Genomic DNA, 24363 nt, shown 5'->3' with positions numbered 1-24363 from the left:
AAATATACAAATGGGATACTAATAAAAATTAAACCTTTAAGAGATCAAAATTCATACTGTCTCACTTCGGGAGCACACAAAGGCCTCAGGACTAGGGGAAGCAAGGATGCTAAAGTCTATTCTTTTACCACAATTCAGAGAATGAGCCCCAAGAACAACATTGATTTAATTTCCTTTTTTAACCCAGAAGTCCCACCTGGGCTATTTAAACCATGGAGACACCGGACATCGGCTATTTAAGCAACAGAGACACTGGACTCCTGAACGAGATGTCAAACAAGATGGAACTCTGCAACAGACAGCAGCCTCAACTCAGCCAGCGAAGAACACAAGATGTCTGTAATCTTTTTTTGGATAGTTCTTTTCATTTAACTTCCTTTGTAATTAAACTGGATCCCAGCTGGCCCCCAACTCTATAATATCTCTTGTTCATATTTTGTGACAATGTAAAAAACACACCATATATTTCACAAAAATAGATTGTAACTTAGATAGTAAATGTGTTACTAGAGGTTATGAAATGTATCTTTTTATATAACATTTTACAATATCAATACAATACAATATATATGTGGTGGAAACATGACCCCAAATAGGCTTGTGGTGTCTGAAAAACCTTTCATGGGCACCAGAAAAAACTTTGTATTATCTATTATGTACTGCGACGAACTGTTATTAGATGTTGTTTGTGGAGAGTTGATGGCTAATTGCAGTTCATAGTTCTTAAACATACTGTATATATTTTTTAAAGAAGTTCGTGATGGAGAGTTGAAATGTGTGTTGAAGTCTGCCTGCACACGTAACAGGCCGACTTGATGGCAAATTTTTGGCAGCATGCATTACTCTGTGGGCATTTCAATTATGTTGCCTATTTATTTTGCCATCAGGAGTGGTCATCAGATGTGTAAATGGAGGAAATGTTCATGTTAAATCTGAAAGAGCAGATTAATCATTAAGTGAGGTTAGGCAGAATGTTTCTGTGTTTAGTGATAGTTGACTTTGAAAATTCGCCAGTGCTTTTTTCAATGGTAGTTTTTGAAATTTCGAAAATTTGTACAGCATGCTCTATTTGAGATATTGCAACAATAATGAAACTTTCCTAACATACTTCCTTGAAGGATAAGTACATCTAATGTCAATGAAATCTGTCTATTGGGAGCTGAGTTGTTTCATACCAACAGGCAGAAATAAAGAATAACAGACGTGATAATGATAGTAGGTGCTTTCACTTTTTATGCAAACTCTAGTTAAAAATATCTGGATGAAATATTGGGACAATTTAGCTAATAGCTTTGTAAATAAGCTTAATGGACTGAAAAATATTTTGTTGTTTTTCTAACTTTTTGTGTTCTTATAGTAACTTGTGGAAGGACATATGACCTGCAGGCCACTTGAATGGCTACATTATGTCCAAAGGGGCCACCTGTATTTCCCAGAAGGGATTCCAGCCAAGTGTCCTTGTAGCCAGAGGTCTTTCCCCTTCCAGGGCAGTTATGGTTCTGGGGTTTAGCTCAAAAGTGAAAATAGGATGGAGTTTAAAACTACTTTCGGTCATGAGAGAATAAAGTCAACTCTCATGTGAAGATCTGGGGCACAGTCTTGTTGTGAGGAAGAACAAAGACCAGTGACATTAGGGGAGGCAAGAGAGTAGTGCCTAGGTGGACAAGCCACCCCACCAGAAAGATTTGTCTATGAAGACCCATATGACAGCAGGTTTTTGTTTTTACTTTGACACTTTCTTGCAGGACGTAGTGTTCTTCATTGGTGAGAAGCTTCCCCAGAGTGCACTTAAAGAGAAAATAAACACAGAGCTTTTCATACTGGCATTATTCCTAGTGTGGAGTGACGCCAAAAGCACACTTTTCTAATGCAATGTGTTTGAGAGGATTTGTGTGAAAACTTGACGCTAATGCTGGTTTTACAAAACTGAAAGGAATAGGGATCTGGGGTTCCCATTTTTGTAAATTAGTACCTAAAATATTAAATTGCCTCTTCCCTAAAATATATAAATTTCAGTCACTTTCAGTGACTGAAAAAGGCTCTGAAAAGCACTTGCACAATAACAATGTGATTCAGCTTGGACTCCTGAAAGTTCACTGAAGGAACCTAAAAACTGGTGGATGAGTGAATAAAATATTTGTTGAGTGAATGTCAAAGCCCTAAATTCAGCCTAGAAGTAACATTTCTTAAAAAAAAACACCAGGATAAATACAGTAGTAAAACGTGGTAGCTGGTGAAAATGGGCATAACTTGAGTCAATGGATAAGCTGACATTGAGAGGAGTTGAATGTGCACTGGAAATGGTAAGAAACAATTCCTTAATGTCATAGTATATTTTATAGGTCTGCACCTTATACCACAATTCTAGCAAGCACAATAGAAATTCTAAAACTAAAAAACCGAGCAACACTACCGACTTACTGAAGCCACGGCAGGCAGAATCCTGACTGTCTGATCTTGTCAGCCTGGAAACAACAATACACACGACTAAGATGACCATTTTTGGAAATTCTATTCCTTTTTACTATGTCATGATTTAAATTCTAAAGAAATGAGACAGATTTTTAAGCAGATGGTCAATAAAATTTTGCAATAATTATATAAACAAGGAGGATCTAAAAATATCAAAAATTTCTCACAATCATTTCAGCCTTCCAGTAAGTTATAACACAATCTCCAGAGTAATTGTTCTTTAAGGAGCTTGGAGGAAAAAATCTCATTTCAAAGAGCTGGTGCTCATTAATTCAGGCTTTCTGTGCTAAAACAAAGGGTAGCAACTTATTTCTACATTAAAATTTAAAAGGAAAAAGATTAAAAGTGCAACATTGCAATGGTGGAGTTTCTTTTAGATGATTGAGAGATGAGAACGAATATTTTGTGGGGGTGTTAAAAGATAATTGTACAGTTCAGGTAATGAACAAGAAAAATCACCAAAAGCAAATTTAGGTGAGAAAAAGCAGCAGCATATAAAGTGTAGGAGGACTTTTTGGTCCTTATGATGCCTGGAGATGTCGGGGAATAATTTTGGTCTCTGCTCCTTACCTTTATATAAAGTGCTTAAGGGCTTGTGACAGAACACACATACAGTATGCTGCTTTTACAATAGCAACAAGAAATACAAAAAAACAATGGCAATTTTTCCTTGCAAGCAAAGAAATGATTAATTGTGTGAAAGACAGAAAAGGAAGTATATAGCAGGAAAAGTAAATATAACTAAAAAATAGACAGAAAATAACAAACGCTCTTATATCCAGTGGGGTGACTGAAATAGTAGGATTGACTACTGTAATGCGGTGTTCACTGGCTGCTCAAATTGTTCGTTAATTCAAAATGGTACTGCAAGAATTATTACAAGAATTAGAAAAAACAACCACATAACTGCGGTTCTTAAATCCTTACACTGGCTCCCAGTTAAGTTTAGGGCAGATTTCAAAATCCTCCTTTTAACAAATAAAGCCTTAAATGGTCAAAGTCCTGCTTACTTATCTGAACTTATAATTACTTACAAACCAGACCATACATTAGGATCTCAAGATGCCATTCTGCTTATGATTCCAAGGATTAATAAAATAACAGTGGGAGGTCAAGCTTTTAGTTGTTACAGATGTGGAATAATCTGCCTGCTAATATAAGAGGTGCCCCTTCAGTCTCAGGCTTTAAATCCCAGCTGAATACTCACTACTTCAGTTTAGCATACCCTGAATAGAGCTGCTGATTAAATATGCATAGTGCATCTCTGTGGTTAGTCATTAGTACTAAAATATAAGTAATATTATATTTGTAAACTGTTACTAACCCTCCCATGTTATGTTTCTCTTCTTGTTATCCCCATGTAGCATTTGGTGCCACTGCTCTACGGCCGTGTTGTTTGCCTGTCTATGGAAAAGTCATCTCAGATAAAGAAACACTGGAATCACCTGGTAGAAAGATCCTTTAATTAGATTGGCCGGTCCAGCACTGACTCAGCTGTAGAATGGCCAATAGGGAGGCTTGTTGGGAGACCTCTCCAGGACTCTGTCTGTATCTGGGTTATCAGACTCTTTTTCTATAATCTGGCAGTGGTTCTACAATTAGCTGATGGGCAGTTTATCATGTATATTAATTAGCTTCTACTTTGTTTGTGATGTATTTGAACAAATCGGTATCCTTGTTTTAGCAGTTCTGTATTTAGTGAGTGGTTTAATCTATTCTTGCATTTTGCCTTGAGAGTTGTGCACTGCTGTACGCCTGCACTTGGTGAGGAGATTCTGCAAGAACTAAGTAGTTGTACTGTATTGTATTTCTGAGGTGGCCATCATAGATTGACCATCTAGCTCTGTGAAGAGAATCACTTGTGTTCTGTTTTGTGGATTGTATTTACCCTGTTTTTTTGACACCCATTACACACTCAATCTAGTTGGAAGGGGGTCTCTCTCTGAATTGCCTTTCCCAAGATTTTTTCCATTTTTTTCCCTGTAAGGGTTTTTTTTTTCTTGTCTTCATTAGGGAGTCAAGGGGGCTGAGGGGGTTGTCAAAAACATGCCCATTGAGGCATTCCTTATATGATTATGGGCTATACAAGAAATAAATTATTGTTGTTGATCCACTTCCCTCCTCCTGTACCTCTTTGACCAAATCTCTGACCTTTCTTTCAGCTGCCAGTCGAAATCCTATCACTCACCATCTCACTCAAAACTCAAAAGGACTTTAGACAGAAGAGACTTTAAAGCCTAACACTAACACTAACACTAGACCATTTCTGGAGTCAGGAATGTCCATCACAGCTCCTGCAGCCATTAACCCAGCTCATCTTTAAAAGACCATCCAGCCCTGAGGTTGTCAGCCCACCAATCATCACCATTTCAATCCTTCAATAGCAGAATTTTCAGATTGTTATAGGTTCAGAATGAAGGAGGCAGAGAATATTTTCAAGGTGAAAGACAGAGAATGGGCAGTTGCCAAAAAACTATGTAAACTATTACCAAATCAAAAGAGCTAAACCGTTATTGAGATCAGGATAAAACAAAATGAAAAAGAAAAAAATGTTTGACTTTTTCTCACTAGAGTCTTTCCATAACCTGAAAAGAAAATACACTATTTTTCTGAGCATGCAACTTGCTGTTATATGTTGTAGATGGTGGCCTCCTAGCCATTCATGTGTCATAGTAATAAATTCCATTTTGTAAACACCAGCAGCATAACACCGGTGAAAAAATAAAATATACAAAAAGAAAAATAAGAGCAAACATGACCACTTTTTTGTCCACGGACCATGACCACTGAATCATGGCAACAATAATACAATAGGAGCCACATATGGTATAACAAATCCCCCTGCTGCCACCAACTGGACTTTGGAATTTCAATCAAATTATTAAATTACCTGTCTATTTATATTTCCATGTCCCTGCAGTGATTAATTTTGATTCTCTCTGTGAACATTTCATGTACAGCCTTCTGACAGCAAACTGTTTAACCTCCTGGCACCATCCCTCACCCAAGTCAGAAACTGTAATTTTATTCTTATTAGGACCCTTCAGGACTGGATTCTTTCTACCATGTAGTAATATTTGTTATAAGCAAGGCTGATCCCTACTCAACACCCTTTATAATTTGATTTGGACTATGCTGAACTGATTTTTCCTGTTATCAGATCATCTGTGGCATGCACCAAACACTAAAAGAAAATTGATTAACATCTTAGGTATTTTCCTTAATAGGTTATTGTCACAAAAGCAGACCACAGACATCAAAAAGGTTTGGGGCAGCCATCCGTATATTGTGCCTTGGCTGAAAAATGGGTTGAATTGGTTGTGATATTCACAGGTTTGAGTCCAAAACAGAACTGATTGTAAAATGATTGTTTTAAAGCCCAAGACAGGAAGTGACATTATCAAGACCAGAACCAGAAGTGGCGTCTTCTGGACGGGAAGTGACGTCATCTATGGCCCTGGTACCGGAAGTGACATTATCACTGGCGCCGGGACCCAGCTAACTTTCCCATGGATGGTCTGCAGAAGATTCAGAATGAGAGTTAGTGCAGCTCACCACCACCTGGTCTGGTGTGGTAGTACTATTCTTAAGGCCTTTCAGCTGTCTCCCAATTGCACGTGTGTGACAGTATATAAAGAAATTTCAAAACCAGCTAAACAACTATTACCTGTAACTTTTTAAGCTGATGTCAGGTTACACAATTTTTAGTATGTCATGCTTGCTGTCTGCAATTTCTGATATCGTCGGCAGACTATGTCAGTTTACAGGACTGAACATTAGTGGATGTATCAAACTTTGCCATTGTGTGATGATTTTCCAGTAATGTCGTGATCACCCCTTTTCACAAACAACCAATAGCATGCTGCTGGGCTCACCTGCTTGACCTACCTCTGCTGTGTCCTCACCAGGAAAATCATTTGAGAAGATGAGATGATGAAATTAAAATAGGGTCAAACTGAAAGTCCTAAATTATAGTCAAGGACAAAGAAGAATTTAAAGACTAAAATCTTTCAGTAAATAAGCAAACATATAGGAAACAAAGTCAATTTTAGTCAGACTCACAAACCTGGACAATCAGAAAGTGTACGACCCTGACTTTATACTTCTGACCTAGTGACATCACTTGCCTCACACTTCTTGTTGACCTTACCTAGAAACGGCATAGCAACCATCATCAAAAATGTTCCCAAATAACAGCATCCATTAAAATACTGCTATGAAACGGAGTCAGGACTACAGATAGAGCGAGAGATTGTGAGGTTTTCTAAAGTCTCCACAAGCCAAGACAGGCCTCCTCTGCCTGAATGGGACTGTTTAACCCCAACTGTACTGGCCTGATTCAGTCAAGGAAGCACTTAAAGGGGTGTTCTCTTCAAAATTACTTTAAATGCCCCAAACATCTCAAGCTGCCTCTCAAGGAAAAGGAAACCGTTAAAAAAAAAACTTTGGCTTGAAGAGATTATCTACAAAACAATCTTTATAAATCAAAATATTTAATAACGAGAAAGGAAAGAAAAGAAAATGCTCAAAAGAGCAAAAAGACTGTCCTAAGTAAATAAGTCCTAATTCATGATGTAAAAGAATAATCCAAGAAACAGAGCAGAAAAATCAACTAAATACAAGATGGTGCTGTGGTAGACCATGTCATGGGCTTGAGGAAGGAAAAAATGTATTTTAGCATTTACCCCTCTTTATAAAGTACTTTGGAAAGAGGGGGTACAAAGTTGCTGTGAGTGTGGGTAGTGGTGCAGTGGGGACGTCAGCTAAGGATACTGGACAGCTGCACAGGGGTGCACTGTGGTCAGGAGGCACAGATGAGCGTGTGAACTTTAGAGGCATATTGAGTCACATGTGAGGACATCCTGGTGTTAGTCAGTAAAATGCGGAGTAATCGTAGATCTGTTTCATGTGTGGATTTATGGCCCCATATTGTAGGAGTTGTGATTAGGAGAATATCTGCAGTGTCAAGATCGTGGCGGAATATGATCCTATAGGAGGGGATGAGAGAAAGATATTCGACCAGGATTGTCTACATAAATCCCATGAGAGCATATAGCAGCACTACAGTGGCTAGAGCGAGGGGAGAATTTGTTCATCGTTTGTCTGTCAAGTCGGGCCGTGTGTTAGTCTCTGTCAGCCTTTCCAAGCTGCTTGTTGGGAGGAGAAGGTATTGTAGTGCTGGTGGTAGACTCCACCAATTTATTGTTGACGTGGAGGTGAAGCCAGGGTTGAAATAATGCTGCAGGTGTGGGAGGAACTCAACTTATCTGCTACTAACCTTTTGACAGCTTTGTGTTGGGAGTGTGGGTATTGCTGTGCCTGCGAAGGGAAATTCTACAAATGAATGACTACCAAAGTGGATGTTGCAGTGGGAATCAGGAGTCAACTAATCGTCTTTGGCTCATTTTTTCATCATGTGTGGGTGAAGTCCTATTGTTCAGAGTAGCTTTCAGTAGGAAGAGAAAGAAGGGAAAGTAAGCAACTCTTTTTTTTTTTAATTGATTCGTACTTTAAGGATTGTGTCAACGCACAAGGATTGAGTTTATTGGCAATTGATTTCTTGAAACAAGATTGTGATTTTGCACACATTATTATAAACAGATTTAGTACTTTTCATACATTTTGTGTCTGTGTCACTCTGTTCTATTACTGTGGTCGCTTGGGTTTGACTCCAGATGCCTGAAGTTTGAGCTATGTGCAAAGGTGCCACGAAAAAATGTAAAAACACATTGAATCAAGAAAATTAATGTCACTATTGGATTCTTGGGTCTCAAAAAGCCCCCAAAGTAATGTATTGATTATTTTTAGAGACCCTGGAACCATTGGGAAATGTTGACAGTAGCAGAATTCTTTTCAAAAGCATAACCCTTTAAAGTGTAATGACTGAGCGTTGGCCAGAAAAGTAGCCTTATCATGGTATGTTAACACCGCACTAAAAGAGTCATTTCTTTCTAACTCATTAACAAATTTCAAAGCTCGATTTCCCATAAACTTTTGGCCATAGCATTTTTTGTTTGTTGTTTGGAATCCTCAAAATTGATTCCATGCAGCTGATTAAATACAGGTCTCGGTAGCCGATTTGAGTAAATGCAATTTTTGCGATATAAAACAAATAAGACAAATAAAGAGTTTTACGCAAACCTCTAAAGAAACAGCCAAACTGATTCACTGATGCCCATATTGTCTGCTTTCTGCTTGTTTGTTCTGTCTTGCTTAATGTTATGACTTGAGGTTATTTATCTGAAACCCATTTAGCAATATCAAAGGTAGATTTGACACTTCTGTTATATGTACTGTAGTATGGAATTTCCATAAAATGTCCTAATTATTTATTTATATTTAGTCTGTCTATTTTCTAAACATGTTTATGTTATTATGAGGGTTGGAGGAGCCAAAATATATCCCATTAACATGGGTTTAAGGCAATAATCAGCCTAGAATGGCTAGCGTCTTACATGGCACAATCACAAACATGTTCTTGCTTGGCCATTTTGGAGTGTGGGAGAAAGGTGGGGGAAACGTATGTGACTATAAGGAGAACATGCCAGGAATAAGAGGGGTCTGAGCTCTGTCAAATGATAATACCACAAAATGGACCGACTATATTTCTGTGTGACTCAATTATATCCACTTTGCATGTGTCAAAACATTTTTTCGATATAAAAGACACCATGAAAAAGTTATGCATTTAGATATTTGCTTTCAAGATGATGTCAAAAGACAACAATTTAGGAGATGCGTGTATGTTCAGCCAAGCTACTCCAACTGTTTTGTTAGCCATTCACAGAGTATGGATATACAGTACACTCACTGGTCAAATTATTAGGCCCATTACAGTATACTAATACTGAGCAGAGCCTTATTTTCCTCTCTGAACAGCCTCAGTTATTCATGGTACCGATTCTACAAGATGTTGGAAACATTCCTTTGAGATTCTGGTTCATGTTTATGCCATGAATCTCCCATTCTACCACATGTCAAAGGTGTTCTATTGGGAAGGCCACTGAAGAACACTGAACTCATTGTCATGTTCACAAAACCAGTTTGAGACGATGTTTGCTTTCTGACATGGTGCATTATTATGCTGCAACAAGCCATTAGAAGATGGGTAAAGAGTGGCCATGAAGGAAAGCACATGATTAGCAAAAATACTCAAATAGGCCTTGGCATTCAAGAGATGATTTACCAATATGCCAAGAAAACATTCGTCACATCATTACATCAGGACCCGTCTGGACTGTTGACAAAAGATATTTAGGTCCATGGATTCATGGTGTTGGGGCCAAATTCTGACCCTACCAACTGTGTGCCTCAGTAGAAAATGACATTCATCAGACCAGGCTATGTTTTTTTTCCAGTCTTCAATGGCCCAGTTTTATGTTTTATGCTTTTCTGCTCAATATAGTTGCACAGAGTGAGAGTGGCTATCTGAGTTACTGTAGCCTTTCTGTTCAGTTCAAACCTGTCTGGCCATTCTCCTCTGACCTATCTCATCAAGAAGGCACTTCCAGCCACAGAACTGTCACTCATAGGACATTTTCTGTTTTTTTGCATCATTCCGAGAAAACACCAAAGGCAGTTGTGTGTGAAACTCCCAGGCGATCAGCAGGTACAGAAATATTCAACTCAGCCCCTCTGGCACTAACAATTATACCACAGTTGAAATCACTGAGATCACATTTTTTCCCCCATTCTGATGTTTGATGTGAACATTAAGTGACCTTGTAACTGCATGATTGCACTGCTGCCACATGATTGGCTTATTAGATAATTAAATGGATAAGCAGGTGTACAGGTGTTTCTAATAATTTACTTAGTGGGACTATTTCCTGTATGAGGGTCAGTGACATAATTATAGGAGGTGTAGTCGGGGCATTAGCACAGGGGAGCACACAGTGTCTGCATGGTTGATGTGCCACAAGGCTTTATTACTAAAATCCCTCAGCTCCATAAACACAATTATGAACTTTTACATATTGTACCTTATACTGTATATGTGATGTATCATAATATTGGTGGCCATTTTTGAATGAATTTATTTTCATATAAGAGACCTTACTTATTTAATTTTTTTGCACTAGAGCCCATCAAATTTTAGTTACACCACTGATAAGAGCATAACTAAGATTACAGAATGGAGTTGCAAGTACACAACAACAACAATATATTTTGGGTATAGCCCAAAATCACACAAAGAGTGCCGCAATGGCCTTTAACAGGCCCTGTTTTTTGACAGCCCCACCAGCCTTGACTCCCTAAGAAGACAAGAATAAACTCACAAAAATCCCAAAAATTGAAGAAAGGCAATTCACAGAGAGACCCCTTTCCACGTAGGTTGAGCGTGCAGTGGGTGTCAAAAAATGAGCTAAATACAATACAATGCACAGAACAGAACATAAGTAATCCTCTTCACAGATCTAGATGGACAGTCTTTCATTGCCACCTCAGGAATACAATACAAAGTGCATTAGTAATAAAACAAGTACAGAGCAACAATCCAAGAGTTGATTAGATCACGTAAAAGAATTCAGATTTGTTTAGAGTCCTGGAGACCTCGGCCAACAAGCTGCCTCTCCTCTACTGGCCATTCCACACCTGAGTCAATGCTGGGCTGGCCAATCGGATGAAAGGACACTTTCGAGCTGATGATTCCAGTGCTCCTTTCACCTGAAGGAGAAAGTAAAAAAATGACATATGTAATTTTTACACAACTTCTTCAATGGTTCTGATTAGATGCAATTTCCATTGACTCCAGATAGTAAATAAGGTTTTGAGGTAGGAGATCATACGAACAACATGATGTTTGTGTGTTGCTGAATGATATCATTACGTGGTGCCCGCAACTTATGTTTAAATCAAATAGATCATTATGCTTTTCCACTTGTTATTATCTCCTATGCTGTTTTGAAGATATATTTATTATCTTTCATTTATAGTTTATTATTAATTTAGCAATTACAAAGGTATCAGTTGTTATCTTGTTCCAAATGTTTTATTGTTTTGTTCCTGCAATGTATTGTCTCATTAATGTAACTGATCCTGTACATTGACAATACAGTAGATGTATGATTAGAAACAAAATAATCCACTGAATAGGAATATAAGAATTATGTGGAGGAGAACAATCCATTCAACTCACCAGCACTCCCTCCAGCACCAGCCTTAGTTCAATCTCGCATGGTGGAACATCCAGGGTTTCATTCCTGGCTCAAGTCTCTTTTTCTTTTGTTAATTACTTTGTTTGCCTTTTGAAAGTAATTTTTGCAAATTCTGTTTTTGAATGTGCTTTCTTCTCAATAAATACTCTTTTGTTGGTTAGTTATGTTTTTATGTTAGTTCATGTTCTTGCATATTTATGAGTTCTTCTTTATATGTTCTTTTATGTCTTAAATTCAAAACTGCCAGGATGGGACCCCCTGATGGAGCAGCTGTGGGACCACCACCAAACCTTTATAAGACCCCAACCACTACTGGGCAGTACTCCAGCAGTAGTATTTACTCTCGTCTTTTGGTTCTCATTTTTCATTCTCTTAAGTGTTAAGAAATACCAAGTTGATCCAAGTTGAGCCATTAAAACAGGCAAGAGATTGTTCCTAGAAGACTGGGAGAGAGAGCGTCAAAACCGAATCAAACTGTAAATAGAAAACTAAAACAATAAGTCAGGAGTTGTGAAGTCAAAAAGGAAAAAACAAACATACAAGGTTTTTATTCAGAATCCGTCAAACTCAGATAATTACAGTTTTATTGCACAGATCTTTATACAATCGCAGAGATGATGTCTTCCATGTAACATCCAGGACTGCCCCAGTGGCAAACGCTGACACAAAGTGGCTACCAGATATTAACAAATCTAACAATGAATTTTGTCTCCTTTTCTGTTTTTCCCTTTTGCTCTGCATTTTTTTGTATTTCTGTAAAGACATTTAAAAAAAAAAAGAACTTGATTCAGTTTTGATGGGCCAGAGGTTTTTACCACGTTCCTTACTCCTTTGTGGATATTTTGATTATTCAACTCACTTCAGTCTATTTTTGTATAGCGCTCTTCTCTGAGTGCAGAAACAGAGCGCTGTGACAAGTTCTCATGTAAAATGAACATATACTATAAATGCAAGTATAAAATACAAATATAAATTTTAAAAATCACTAAATGCAGAACTAGCACATATAAGAACATATTTCTTAAAACACGCAGAAAACAATGTAGAAAGTGATTAGCATACATGGAAACAAACAATATTTGTTCATTAATTAATTGTTGAACTATGGCCAGTTGACAACAGAAGACAGGTTAATCGTGTAGGAAACGGAAAGAATAAATTCTAACGTGCCCACCCAGGGACAGTCATAATAAGGTGGGAACTAATTAACTAATTCATCAGGCCCCTATTTATTTTCCTAAACTTTCTTCATTGTAGGATGCAGGTGTCTGGCAATTATTTCAAGGTAACTGAAGCACACTTGTTTTAAGAAACAGAATAATACAATTTACTCATAAACACAAGGTTTATAGAAAAATGATGACTGCATATACATATTAACATATAAGACAAGCCACAGACGGACTAGACAGACATAAAAAATAACAAAGAGATGCTGGCTGTTTACTTACTATTTAAGTGGCACAGATAAATAGTTTTATGACACCAGGGGCCTCATGTATAACGCCGTGCGTAGAACTCACACTATAACATGGCGTAAGCACAAAAGCGGGATTGTGCGTACACACAGAAAAATCCAGATGCAGGAATCTGTGCGCACGCATACTTTCACGTTCTTCTACTACATAAATCCCGATTTGCGTGAAAAGTAACGCACGTGCACGTGCCTTCTGTCCCGCCCCAACTCCTCCCAGAATTACGCCTCTTTGAATATGCAAATCAATATAAATAGCCTTCTGTGAAAAGACAATGGGAAAAGCATGGGAGAAAATATAAGAATTTCAGCGAATACCAAGTGGAGGCAAAGGAAAAACGTACTATTTGTTGGTTTAAACAGTGGTATAATCAACAAAAGGAAGCTGATCGAGTGACAGAGTGTCAGAGAAACTCGAAGGCTCAACTTCACAAAGTCGCACAGTGCCCGAAATAAAAAAGAAATCACATATCAAAGTCGCCGTGAAAAAGCGAGTTGTAGCCCACCGTCTGAGTGTCATATGAAAGCTTATTAGGGTACAGACAAAAAAAAGGCACACAGTGGGGGAAAAAGCACGAAATGTCAACTTTAATCTCGAAATTTCCACTTTAATCACGTAGTTTATTTTGCCATTAAAGTAGAACATCATAAATTTCATCTTAAAATCGTTTAATTTACTAGTTTCTCAAATCCCATTGTAACTAAAGTGGCATGTTAAATGCTTTGTTCTGTATTTGATCTTCTATGTGCTCTATGTGTATGAATCACTACCTGCTTTTTAAACGGGCTTTCTCTTTCTCCGACAGGACACATAATCCATTACATTCGTGATATTACAGCTCTCTGAATAATTAAAATACTGACATGTATACGTGAGATCTTTTTCATGATGATAGGAATGAAAGCATGTTATTAAACATGGGAACACGGTGGCGCAGTGCTTGTTCATGTCTCACGCAAGAGGCTTGCTGCGCCATGCGCAACCTTCAATGAAATAATTTATCACAGCAGTACTGTCTCTTTCAAACGTACTAACCTCCAATTCCTGTCCTTACTTTTCTTTCTCCAAAAACTCAATCGCCACACAATAAGCTATGTAACAGACGTGAAGCCATCTGTAAGCTTAGAACTTCGATTCTTCAAAACTTTTAAGGAACATTGAAATATCTTAGTAGTACGTGTTTAATTATTATATCCGTCTATCTTTCCAGTGTCGCGTCAGCACCAGCAAGAATACAGCGCAAGGCAGGAACAATTACTGAACTAGGTAGCGCTGTGGCACCGTGTCCTCACATGTTTAATTATTAATAATACAGATTATTTAAATGAAGTTAAAGTTTTATCTGTATAATATAATCAACATGTTTTGCTGCATTTCGTCATAGAAATGAATACCGTCATCACATGTAAATACGCGCTTTATAAAGTGGCGCAGGTTGTGCAATATTATAACTGTAGTGCAAGTTTACAGTGGGGTAATTGTACTTATAAGTCCAAATATTTCTACAAGGAGCACTTGATGGACTGATTTAGTGTGTTTAGAGTTCTTGGGATGAAACTGTTTCTAAACCGCGAAGTCCGTACAGGAACTAAAGCGTTTGCTGTGGCTCAGGCAGCATCTGCTTCATTCTGTGTACCGATAATTCTCTTTACAATCAGCAGCTGCTGTGATTTCCCACTCAGATACAGTGATATAAATACTCCGAGTGGTGCAGTGAGAGTAATGTGGAAAAAGATGATCTGCTGTGGCAACCCTTAACGGGAGCGGCTGAAAGAAGATGCAGTGAGAGTTACAATGCTAAAGCAGTTATGGTATTTGGAATACTATGGCTATTCCCTGGACCATTATATTGCTACAGGCTAATTACAATCAGATGCATTACACTAATAAACAATATGCAGTTAGTTTCAGTGTATTTATAAAGCCGCGCCAGGAATGTGGATCTAAGAAAGAAAGGGTGATCACACAGGAACAGTAGCACTGCTTTGACGCTGGGTGCCGCCAGTCTGCAAAACCGGGCGGATAAATTGCGTACGCCAAGGAATGAGTTACCGTGGAAATGTGCGTGGCTTTACGCCAAGTTTAGGTTTTATACATCGCGATTTGAGCGTGGAAAGGTTCGTACGCAACATTTCTGTGCGTACGCACCGTTTATACATGAGGCCCCAGGTCTTTAAGGATGGTGTTTGCTGTTGTGTGGAGTTGCTTTGTTGCTGCTCCAGGTTCAAGTGGAGAATTCCTCTTGCGTTGGAGTGCACTCATACTCTATGCTATATGATCATTTGTTTGTTGTGTTGAGTGCTTTCGTCTGTTAGGCTCTTTGCTGTGTTGTCTGCTACTTCATAAGGGAAAGCATTACTCTTTCTGGCAAAGGAGTTTAGACGCTGAAGTTCCCTTCTTGAAGTGGTGGCTGCTTTTCAGCCTTCAGACTGGCTTACTGTATAGCTTGGCAAGCTGGATCTTAGCTCTCAGGTTCACAAAGAGAAGAGAAGAGTTCATCAGCTTCAGCTCAGACAGCAGGTTTCATAGGTTTTCAGTCATTTTGGAGAATGAGCGCAGAGCTCCCATGGGAGTTTCTTCACAGTTCCCTTGACAGCGCCATCGGAGAGAGCCAGAGAGTGGTTGGAATTCCCCAAGTAACTAGTGAGAGTAACTAGTTTATGAAGAAAAGTGAAACCTCTCCTGAATGGATTAAAGTCACTTCCAGTTACAAAATCAGTGCCTCCTCATGGGCGAGTTGTTCTGTCCATCAGAATTCTCCTTCATTGATTTACAGCTCTTTGCTCTTGCTTGAGCCCATTTCATGCCATCTAAATCAAGATGTCTGCAGAGTGGCCTCTACAAAAGATGTCAGCTCAACATTTGATTTAAACCTTTGTTATCAGATGAAGTCTAGGCAGATCCTGGTACAAGCTGGAGTTCAGTCACTTAGTTTAGAATGTAAGTGGGGGAAGCCACATCATTTTTTATGAATGATCAGGATCGTAACAGTCATAGTCTTATTCTTTACTGAAATCTAATGTGGTATGTACAGTAGGCTTCTAACCCAAGTCATTCCCTATTCATCTAATATTTCCAAAATATTGCTAACTAAGAATATGCAGGTACAAAAGCTGCTCCTATTTAACTACACTGGTTAATGTTTTCATGTGCATACAGTTCTCTGCGTGAGCAAAATCTTCTGATTATTTAAGCCAGAGTTACTCCTGAATCAGTTTCCATCTGTGCTTTGTAGTTTTTATTGAAGAGCTGATCTTAAAATGAAAGCTGGCATCCACCATACAGTACATACCTCCCCTATCATAAAAATCTCATCTATCATCTCACAACCTAATATCAGTTCTGTCTTTACTCCTAGCCCACACGTACAGTTTTAGGATTTTTCTGGTAGTTAATCTCTGACCTTTATCAAACAGTGCTATGCCCTTTAATATGGAGACCAAAACTGCCTTCAGTAATTCATAGATGACCTCACAAGTGCATCAAATTGCCATAGCAAGACTGCTTGTATAAGCAAACATCACTTCTCTACCTTGTGTGGTTGAAGGCAGTCATTAGTCCACCAGCACTCTGACAATTTCCATATTTTTTTCCATATTCATATATCCATTTTGATGTTTATATATATATATCCATCTTGTGTTTAAAACATCATACTTACTTAGTATAAACTTCTCTTGCCTCATATTTGACCAAATTTAATTCTTCCCAGGTTTATCAGAATTGACTTTGCTGGCTGTTGGGTATTTGATTATCCACATTATTTAAGTGTCATCTTAAAATATAACTAATTCATCACTTACAGATGTATTTAAATATTTAAAAGCTATATGCTGTATATTATTTAAAAAAGAGTAATTACCCCAGCACTGAACCTTTCACCCTGCCTAATTAAGAGAAAGTTCATCTCACTATAATTACTTGTTTTCTACACTTGGGCAATTCTGTACTTATCTACAAAGGTCATATCAAAAGTAACATGCATATTATAATTATCAAGAAATGTCTGACAATCCTAAAGTATGTTTATTGTATCTAGTAGGTCTAATTAATTTTCTCACATCCTGATGATAAATAATGTTATCGGCTTCCATTCGGTGTGAGAATGTAGCTGATAAGGATATGTCATTTTGACATAGTGAGGTGACTGAATTTCTTGAGAAAGAGGATCTCCCCATGCATGATGATCTTGCAGACCTTCAATACGCACATGCAGACAGACGCCTGTATGAGCAACAGCAGTGTCAGATGATGGGTAAAGTGCTTTAAAAACATCAATATACAAATTCCAGATCACTTGTAAACTGCATGGATCCTTGCATTATGAGTTTTGATGAACAAATTACTATAAGGGCACCCTTTGAAACATTTTTGAAAGTACATATAAATATCTTTACACACCATTAGAATGAAATGATTGTTGTTTTCTCATCCATTTCTGGCTTATTAGAGAAATCTGAACAAAATACATGTTGACTGCCCTCTAATATACGTACTATACACTTATTCAAAAAGTATTCTGACCCCTTCGCTTCTGCATACTTTTTTGTGCTGTAGAATTAAATTTTAAATGGATGAATTTGTATTTTTTGTCCTTCAATCCACACTCAATAATTCGTTATGACAAAGTGAAAATGTTTTCAGACAGGTCTGCAGAGGAATAAAAATTAGAAAATGAAATCTCTCATTCATATAAGTATTCAGACCCTGAATTCAGTACTTTATAAAACTCCTTAGGCAGTAATTACAATTTTGATTCTTCCTGGGTAAGTCTCTACAAGCTTTGTGGATGTGGGCAGTTTATCCCCTTCTTCAAGCTCCGTTACATTAGGTAGGAAGTGTCTGTAAACAGCCATTGTCAGGTCTCTCTACAGATGTTCTATGGAGTTTATGTTTGGGCTTTGGTTTGGCCATTCAACGACAGTCAGAGACTTGTACCAAAGACACTCCAGCATTTTCTTGGCTGTATACTTCGGCTCATTACCTCACTGAAAGGTGAATTGTCAGCCCAGTCTGAAGTCACAAGCACTCTGGCGCAGGTTTTCTTCAAGTAATTCTTTGTATTTGACTGCATTCATCCTTCCCACAATTCTAAGTTCCTGACACTGAGACATTCCCCCACAGCATGATGCTGCGACTATCATGCATCACTGTAGGGATGCTATTAGGTGATGTGCAGTGCTTTGCCTTCTCCAGACATAGTGCTTAGAGTGCGGCACAAAAAGTTCATTTTTTGTCTCATCAGGTCAGAGAATCCTGTGCCTCATGCTCTTATAATCTGTTATATGCTATTTTGACAAGCTGCAAATGCACCTGATTGATGGAGTGCTGCTGAGATGGTTGTCCTTCAGAAAGGTTCGCCCAACAGAGGACCTCTGAAGCTTTGTTTTGAGTGGGCATTGGGTATTTGGTTACCTCCCTGACCAAGACCCTTCTTGCCCGGTTACTCAGTTTTGTTGGATGTCCAACTCTAGGAAGAGTCCTGGTGGTTCCAGACTTCCTCCATTTCACAATTTTAAAGGCCACAGTGCTCCTGGGAAAATTAAAAATTTTAGAAGTGGTTTTATTCCCTTGTCCTGTGCCTCACCACAGTTTGATCATGGAGGCCTACAGAGGGTTCCTTGGAGTTCATGGCTTGGTTCTTGTCCTGACATGCAGTGTGAATTGTGGAAAGTTATATATACAGGTGTGTGTCTTTCTAAGCAATGTCCCGTCAATTCAGTTTGACACAGGTGGACTCCAATCATGTTCTGGGTACATCCATCCATCCATCCATTTTCCAACCCACTGAATCCAAACACAGGGTCACGAGGGTCTGCTGGAGCCAATACCAGCCAACGCAGGGCACAAGGCAGGAAACAATCCTGGGTAGGGTGCCAACCCACCGCAGGACACACACAAACACACCCACACACCAAGCACACACTAGGGCCAATTTAGAATTGCCAATCCACCTAACCTGCATGTCTTTGGACTGTGGGAGGAAACCAGAGTGCCCGTTCTGGGTACATCTCAAGAAGAATTAAAGAAAACACAATGCACCAGACCACAATTTGGAGGCCACAGCAAAGGGTCTGAATACGTATATAAATGAGAGATTTCAGTTTTTGATTTTAAATAAATTTGCAAACCTTCCTGAAAACATATTTTCAGTTTGTCATTTATGGTTTAGTGAATGTAGATTGATAGACAAAAATGGAAAAGCTATCTATTCAAGATTAAATCCACAACACAGCAAAGTGTAAAGAAAGTGAAGGGGTCTGAATATGTTATGAATCCACAGGTTCCTGGTCTTGTCTGTTACATCTGTTTCAGTAAAAATTGCCAGTAGTTAACTTTCCTGTAGTTATCCCAATCTCCTGTTTTATTTAATAGAATAACAACTCCTAGGTTCTATGTTCTTTGAGAATTCTTTGGTAACTGCATGAGTATGAGTTTAGTTCTGAAAAATACGCATTAAGGGTTTGCATACATAATTGCTAACTTCCTTAGGGAGTCTGAGGTAAAGGTTGTCCAGTCTGGATGATCTGCTTGTTTTTAGCTTTATTACTTCTTGTACCACTTCACTTTGTCATTTCCAAATTTTTGGGAGATCACTTAGTGTTTCACTTGGCATGATGGTGGCCTCTTGAGAGGTAAGAATGTTAGAAAAATATGAATTAGGAGTGTTTGCTTTTTACTTTTGTATTTATCTTATCTCCCTTGTTACTTCACATACTTCACCTCCTGTTTAACTGTTCTCTTTCTCCTAAAGTGCTGAAAAGAATTCCCTTAGGATTAACATTTGCCTTTTTACCAAAATTCTTTTTCTGTTGCCTTTTTGTTTGTGTCCTACATTTAAAGGCCCTGCAGTTAGATCTGGGGTTAGATTTTTAAATATGTAATGGACCTCTCAGCTTTCCTTACTTTTCTTCTGTGGAGATCTGTTAGGCTTCCTAATATTTCCAACTTTTGGTAAAAATTGTGATGTTTTGTATGTAGTATATGATTAAATCAATATAGTTTCTTCTTAGATGTCTCTAAATTATGAAATTGACCAATGTGTTTAATGTTTTGGCACATTTACTGTAGTACTAAGTGGGCCTGTACATTTAGTGGTCCTAAGTGTAAGAGTAGGACCACCATGCCTTCCCTCACTACAGTGCTTTTAGCATTTTTGTGGGTGGGCCCACTATACATTTTTGTGGATAAGACCTTTTAGTACAGTTTCAACAATAAAATCTGTTTGGTTTTATTCAGCAATTGTGGTTTTTAATTGCCTGCCTTTGGGTGTGTAGCAGATCTCTATGGGCCTCGGCCACTTCTGGTTCAGGTCACATTTACACTCTTGGTGATACTTCTAGTGTCAGCTCATCTTCAGTGTATGGGATTGTCACCATATTGCAATATTATTGAATATATGCTTCCAATGCAACTTCAAAGCTTTCATTCACTTTTATAAATAAATACACACACACACACACACACACACACACACACACATACACACATATATATAGATTGTGGTGATTTGCCCTAGAGTCACACAGAGTCACAAGTCCAAAAAGCACACCCTTTTATTTTATTTTCCCTTGTGCCCACAAATCAACCGCAAATCTCTCCTTTCTTTCTTTCTTTCTTTCTTTCTTTCTTTCTTTCTTTCTTTCTTTCTTTCTTTCTTTCTTTCTTTCTTTCTTTCTTTCTTTCTTTCTCTTTCTTTTTCTCATAACCACCTACAATCCTCCATAGAAGCTCTGTCGTCGTCCTCCTCCTCCTCCTCCTCCCGACACCAGCACTCAGAATGGAGTGAGGTGGCCTCTTTTATAGTGCCCCCCCAGGAGTGCTCCAGGTGTTCCTTGACGATCATCCATCAGCACTGCCTGGTGTGGCAGAAGTGCTGCATGGACACCCGGAAGCACTCCCGGTGTCCCCGGATCTTGTTCTGGCAGCACTTCTGAGTTTGGCGAAAGTGCTGCTATCCAGGGCTTCACAACAGTCCAGGTACCCCCTGGCGGTGGCCACGATACAAACCAGGGGGCCTGCCCTCTCTTGTCCTGAGGGAAGTACTGTCTCTCTCTTGGTCCTTCCGTTCTCCATGCGTCCTGGAAGGGTAAAAGCCCCAGCTGCCCACCACAATATATATATATATATATATATATATATATATTATATATATCCCAAAGCCTCCTCGTCACCCAGTATGTCAAAAAATTTCTGTCTTGTCTTTTACCATATTGTGGTCACATTAAGTTGTTACATGCTCCACATTTTCTTTTCAACTGTTTACACTTTTGAAGCCACATGTGGAGTTGTTTCAAATAATGAAGCAAAATGAACTACTCAGTTAAAGGCAGAAAACTACGTTAATTATCTAGATGGAAATCATACCCTCAATGTTCTGAGAGTGGAAGACAGATTGAAGTTATTAAATGCACGTAAATTAGGCTGAGATAAACTGACTATTTCAAGTTTCTGAAGAAACTTACCAGACTGTGAACATTCCCCAAAAAGTGATTAAATAGTGAAATGGGACAAAATAACAAGGCAAAACAAAAGTCAGTTTGAAGCTTCTGGAATGACTTTTCATTTCAAACACCATGAGCCATGTTCACGGTACTACTCTGAATTTGTACCACGTACTATACGGATACTCTTGATGACAATCAGCTCTAAATATAACATTTCTATGGCCTGAATTCTGCTTTTGTGCATTCTGTTTTTTAATGCCACATGATTCACTTGGAGTTAGAATTCCTGCCAAGAGGCACTTTTTGCAGTCTGAAGAGTCAGTGTTACTGAATCAGCAGACAGAACGACAAAGTACTGCATAAATTTAAAACAGTTGCCTGTTGATTTACTTTTAAACGATACCAGTACTCGGCTGAATTGTAATGGGACAAATACAGCTTAGTTTAGGTTTTATTGAAGGTCTCACTTTTAATTATTTTAGCAGAGGAAAAACAGTGAGAACATTTCTATAGCAATCTTGCAAAGTTAGATTGGGGTTTTCTTTGTCTGTAGAGAATTAATGAACATCGTGGAATAACAAGGCCAAGAAATGTGAGTCTAAAGAGTGACTCTCTTATGACACTGGCAGAGATCATAGGTTCAGAGAGCATGAGAGCAAATCTCTAGTTCCAAGAAGGGTACACCATTTGTTTCACAACCTTATCTCTTTATTAAATAGTGAGAAATTATGTATGTGTATTTTTCCGTGCTATTTCACAAGTAGTTATTTAAGCACTTTAGTTCTTACTTATATTAAAAGTCTAAGAAAAGGACATACAGCATCAGTTGAGTTGTGTGTCTCTTTGTCCATTTTTGTTTATGGGTATTGTCACATATCTGCACTTGGGAGACAACTTGAAGCTCATCTAAAGGCAATACCACCCCAAGCCAAGGGTTGGCACTGTTACCCAGTGCTTCTCCTCTTTTTTTCTCCTACTGATCTGATTACTGGGAGTCCCAGTGACATCACATTCTCTTGGCTCCACCCCTTCCATTCTGGCTTCCTCTTAAGGGGCCAGTGCTGTCATCTTTTTTTTCAGGCAATAACTTGACACCTGTCTGAAGAGACCTATAATGTTTTTTGTGTTTTTTTTCATCAATTATATGGGGTTTAACTTTAGGGCACCCCAAGAGTTCATCTTTGTATTTGTTTTTCTTACAGTATATAAATATTATGGTGGGGTGCCTGGTTGGAAAGATGTTAATATGGGCAAGGCCACTACCAGGATGGTACAGAAAAAAAAATCCTGCAAGAGATGCCCACTAGAAAGAGACAGATAGTAAAGTGGGCTTCTCATGTAGTCCAGTGTGGAAGGAAAAGGCCACCGGGGAACGAAATGCCCTGTCAGGTCTGATGATCCAGAAGAATAATAGCCAGACACACCAGTTCTACACAAGAATGGAGAGTGGCAGCCTACAGTATGTTGAAATATGCAGTGCTCATCCAAGACATTTGAGAGTAGGTGAACAGGCAAATAAAAAGGATGCCTATTGAAAGTGAGACGGAGCATCTCTGGAAGATTAGTGAGAGTGCAGCTTACATATTCTCTCAAGTGACTGTGGGGGTTTATTCCCACATCTCCAAAAACACCCTGATTAGGTGAACTGGTGAATGCAAATAAGTGGGAGTTTAAGTGTGGATATGTGAGTGGGTGCAAAATGACAGCTTCTTTATTTAAATCACTAGGGGGCTTTGTCCCCTGCTCACCACGCTCGCCAACCCGCCTGGCCTGCGTAACACGCCAGCCGCTTCGCGTCAGTGCCACTCTCGTATGTGGATTTCACTTTCACCAAACAACAAATCTTTTAATTCTTGTACATACACCTCTTCATTGGGAAGAAAATCTACTTTTCCCAGATGGCAACACGAATTAGATGATCTACAAGTCTCCGACTTAAAATTTAAATCCGAACAATATATTCAATCTCTTTTCACTGTTTCATTATTTCACTGAGTAATAATTTCCGTTTGTTTGCACTAATGCGATCTTTACTATAATTTTTTTGAGACTTTCGATATTTAGTACTTTCATTATCTCTAACCTGCTCTGCAGGTGTATCGCACCAACGTTTTTGAATTCTTTACATCATTCGACTTTGTCATCTACTCTTTGTCTTTTATTTCCGGCTCAGGGTGTTGTTAATCTCTTGGCACAAAGTCTTGTCTCGCGGGACGTGAAAGTATCTCTCTGAAAAAGTCACGTCTCGGCCAAGGCTAAAGAGTCTTGTCTCGTCCCAGGATTTTTTTATTATATTAGATAGATGAGAAAGTACTAGGGTGTTGTACTGGGATTACATCTTTCATGAAGAAGAGGCCTGAATTGCCCCGAAAGCTTGCATCTTGTAATCTTTTTAGTTAGCCAATAAAAGGTGTCATTTTACTTGACTTCTCACTACAATCATGAGAAAGAAATTTACCTTAAGCCAGGGTCAATCTAGAAATACAGTATTTAACAGAGTGGCATTTTGTTTTCATGGTGTTTTGGGGATTTGAAATTACAATACAAATAAAGCCCACAGTATGTTTGATTCACAATAAAATTATGCCAGAGAGTACATACTCAGCCTCTTTTGCCTTAAATTTATTTGACTTGTTATTTAAGACTCAGGCCCCTCAGTTGTTTCTTTTTACCTTAATAAGCAGCCAAACAATAATAAGGCCAACACATGACCAGCTAATCTGTGCCCATTATATGGTATCTGAAAATTAAGAAAGGAGAATGTTGATCTAAATTGGTCCTGAAAACATTTTAAGAAAGCTCATAGAAAAA

The sequence above is a fragment of the Erpetoichthys calabaricus genome, chromosome 10 (genome assembly GCF_900747795.2).
Source record: "Erpetoichthys calabaricus chromosome 10, fErpCal1.3, whole genome shotgun sequence".
Lineage (NCBI taxonomy): Eukaryota > Metazoa > Chordata > Cladistia > Polypteriformes > Polypteridae > Erpetoichthys > Erpetoichthys calabaricus.
This window is presented reverse-complemented; position numbering follows the sequence as displayed.